Raw genomic sequence first — 4,148 nt, 5'->3', positions numbered from 1 at the left:
CGTTGCTCATCATGACAATTTCCTCACTTTTGACAGTTCATACACTTTTATAATTTATTAATTAAGGAGCGCACTGAATAGATGGATCTACAAGAATAATAATTAGATTAAATTTCTTTAACAAAACACAATTTAACCCATGCTGTATAACTCTTTTTTCAGAATGGATTGATAATCTTGATATTCATGCTTATGCAGGCTCTATCTTGAAATAGTAGATGCTCCTCCAGTGCTCGATTTGGATTTTCTATCAATACTAAGCTTGAAGGTGAGCGTTGGACTGAATACATATTTTTGCCCATCAAATTATAAATTAGTTCAATCATCAAATTATAGATTGTTCAATCATCAAATTTATAGATTGTTCAATCATCAATTATTGGTCAATCTAAATTAGAGCACAGATGATGCTCACATGAGCTTGTCACAGATGTTCCATCAAAACTCCAACAGTGTCGGTTTGTTGGGGTTTTAGACATAGTCTGTTTAAACAACTATTTTAAAAAATTTTAGTCTGTTGCTGACATATTATCTCAAGCTTATTCAAATGAGAATTTACAAATTTACTCATATGTTTTTAGAGATGTCTGCCGAATTTATGTTTGAGGTCCGCTTCCTTAGCGTAATATTCCAATATATCCATACGATCCAAGGGCCAAGCCACATGAGGCGTTTTTCAGACGAGTCGGCAGGGCAGGAAGCTCACCGATTGGCTAATTATCAGCTGATTCCGGAACGCCTACCCAATCAGTCAATCTGAGAGCTTCCTGCCCTGTCGACTCGTCTGAAAAACGCCTCATATGGCTTGGCTCCAAATCTTACGAACGGCACGTTAATCCTCGGTTTCTTTCTCTCTTCAGTGATATTGTTATGTTGGTATTAAGCATCTACTTGATGCAGTCATTATCCCTCACTACTTAACGTATTCAATAGAAACGATACTTTGATTACTCACGTTACTTCATTTAGTACTTGGTACTCAAATGCATCTGATTTCCGGTAACCACACATTATTAAAATAATTTTCAGATTTATGCTGAACTTTTGCATTTTGCTTGCAAAAACTAATAACGCTACGTAACTAGCACTTGGCAGCAGACTCAAGTTAGGCGGCCATGTTTCTATAACTTGACAAAAATTTACGTTCTGGCCGCATGGATCACAGGGCGTTTGGTGGGAATGATATTTAACTGTTGAGCTCTGTGAAAGTTGCCCCCCTATCGCTTGTTTGTGTCGTATGATATGAGATCGGAGGTTGAAAAATATGACCCTGGTATAATCCTGCTTACAAACAATAATAATTCATTCTCTTCAGCGACCATACAACTTCCTATAGTGAGGTCCACGTTATAATGGCAGTGTTTGATTAGCAATGGTATTGCTATCCTTGTCTATCATTCAATAAAGCAAATAGCGCTATCTCTTTCTCGCTTTACTCTGTTGCCAGATCGTCTTTTAACAATGTAGAATTAATAATAAATTAACAAAATATTTCATCTTCATCATTACAATTCAGTATGAAATTATTGGAAAATATAATTTCGTGTTTAATAAAATAAAATTGATTATTTCAAACAAGAAATAAGTTAAATATTATATCAATAAACCTGTATTAGCTACCGTCTATAGAAGGCATTGACAAGACAGAGGATCGGCAACGTTGTTTTGCTATCTTTCTCCACTGCCATTATAACGTGGACCTCACTATAGAATGGTTGTGCATATCATAGAAAATATATGAGCAGTGATGAACGAGAGATGATGGGTGAGCTCATTAAGCTTACTACATCCTAACAAGAATTATTTCTTTCCTACTGTAATCACAACTCACAAAATTTCATTCAGTTGGCAGTGTCAAAAGGGAAATCTTTATACAGTTTTTGGATATCTCATATTGTAGTTTTGTAAGTTTTAATTGTCTGTATTGTGAATATTTCATACTCATATTGTTTGAAATGTAATAGTGTGATATTGAGTGGATATAATTGTAGTTATTTTTTTCTGTGTATCTTATATTCTTTTGCAGGTTATTGAACTGAATGAACTTTGATTTTTACCTTATGTTGAACCTTGAGTTTTTAGTGTGAGAATTGACCATGTTTTTATTGAATTTGCTAACTTGTTGCTTAGTTGTCGAATTAAAGCAATTTTCGTGCATTTTTCAAATACAATTTCAATTTCATGTCGAAAAAGCTTCTTTATTTGGGAATTTTACGAACGTTGACCTTTTTGCAGCTTTGGCTTTTCCACTGAAAGTTATGCTCAACGCTAGTGGAAGGGGAATAATTTTCAGTGAAAAGGCCACAGTCCTAATTGACACGTTACCGGAAAACATCGTGTAACGGTGTGCGAGCCTCGGTCCTCTGAATGGGTCAATTTCCCATCCAGAGGGACTAATTGACAAATTTCAGTTATCAGTAATTTTTATCTATATAAATAGGAAATCAAATTTTATAGAGTTAGTAAGAGAAGAATCAGGAAATAATTTGTGCGTGTGAGCTCAAGTATAGTGAGTTTTCTTAGATCGTATGTGAGTGTCTCTGAAGAGTCCAAGTTTAAATTGTTGAAATTGTGAGTGCCAAACTCTTGTTGTTTTCTTATAAGCTTATAGCTCAAAATTCAGTTTCATAGAATGACCGAGGCCCAAACCTACAATAGTTGCAGCAAGTTAGCAAGTTCCCAAGTATTGAAATTAAAAATTGAATATGCCTTCTTTACCTGAATTGATTGCTGAATAACTTTGTTTTGTTTGAAAATTTCAAATGTGACATGATTCTATTTATTAGTTTTGATTAGTTTAATAAGCCTGAAGTCGAATTTTATGAATATTTTTCATTGAAGTTCCTGGCTCGTAGTTGCTAGTTGCTTAACTAGGTGACAATTGAATAATGATAATAATCTGTGCATTTGTCACTATAAGCTCCTAAACCAATCAAAAGAGATTTCATAGCAGTATAATTTTAGAAAATATTATTGAAGAGAAGAAACACCCCCTCGATATACCTCGCACAGCAGTAGTATAATGTCTATCGAACCACATGCATTTTTATATATTACATATTTTGGAAAATTAACTAAGTCATCGTATAGAGAGATTCTCAGCTACATAATTTTATGTACGGTGTGAGTTGAAGAGGCTTATAAATAACCATAGCCACCTCTAATACAAGGCCCCGGCCTACGATATTGCAACGTCGCAGTGTAGGCCTAGAATCTAATACATGATTGGTAAAAAGATTTTTTAAATACCAGCTGATCTTTTTCACCAATCATGTATTAGATTCTAGGCCTACGCTGCGACGTTGCAAGGCCGGGGCCTTGTATTAGAGGTGGCTATGATAAAACCCTCCACCGGTTACAAGAAATATTCATATATTGAATATTTTTCATATTCAATATTTAATAATTTCAGCACTTATATGCCTTGTAATGAAGTAATAACAAATTTCATTAAAAGCTTATTATTCCTTGGTATTTTGCTGTTGTTTCTGATCGCTTTTTTCTCCTGTTTCAGTTGAACTGGTTTGTCGCCGCTTCAACGGAACTTGCTATTATACCACACAACCAAGAACATCTCCATCTATTTCACTTGACTATTCCGTATGGATTGGTGATTTATACACTTTGACTGTTCTGTACTGTATGGAATTTGAGTATTCATAAGAATGACTTGTCTTATACTCCCTCATGGAGTCTCCAAGACGAAATCTTAAAAAAATCTAGTCTATACACCAGGCTGCATCATAGATTACTTCTGCTCAGACTTGGATTACCATGCTATAATAAGTCAATTGATAACATCTCCGATATGTCAATAATCCTCATTTTATAGTAAACCCTTGAGATTGAAGTGCTAGATGAATTACTTGAAAAGGTGACGGTCAACCCGAATGTTTCTTGAATTATCTTTGTCCGGTTGTGAATCACCCAGAATTGTGCATGGGTTTTTGCCAGATCAATGCGAATGAAGTTTACCATAAAAATATTTTAATGGACGGTTTCCGAGCTCGGGATTTAGATAAGTTCTAGACTTTAAACAGCTGGAGTCAGAAAACTGGCTTTCCGAAACGGGGCCTCGTCGTAGTCCACGTTTAAATAAATTTCCCAAAAACACTTAATAAAATAACGACTAAATTGTGTAAAGTTTC

The 4,148-nt window shown here is 34.8% G+C and overlaps 1 long non-coding RNA gene across 1 annotated transcript; it reads left to right on the top strand.

Moving 5' to 3' along the window:
• Positions 1-194: 194 nt before the first annotated feature.
• On the top strand, positions 195-3,711 carry LOC120352347. Its single transcript, XR_005571784.1, has 2 exons — positions 195-268; positions 3,515-3,711. It is a non-coding gene; the product is annotated as an uncharacterized LOC120352347 (long non-coding RNA).
• Positions 3,712-4,148: the final 437 nt, after the last annotated feature.

Source organism: Nilaparvata lugens, chromosome 7, assembly GCF_014356525.2.
Source record: "Nilaparvata lugens isolate BPH chromosome 7, ASM1435652v1, whole genome shotgun sequence".
Taxonomy (NCBI): domain Eukaryota; kingdom Metazoa; phylum Arthropoda; class Insecta; order Hemiptera; family Delphacidae; genus Nilaparvata; species Nilaparvata lugens.
The sequence above is the reverse complement of the archived record's forward strand: the minus strand, read 5'-3'. Positions and strand labels throughout refer to the sequence as shown.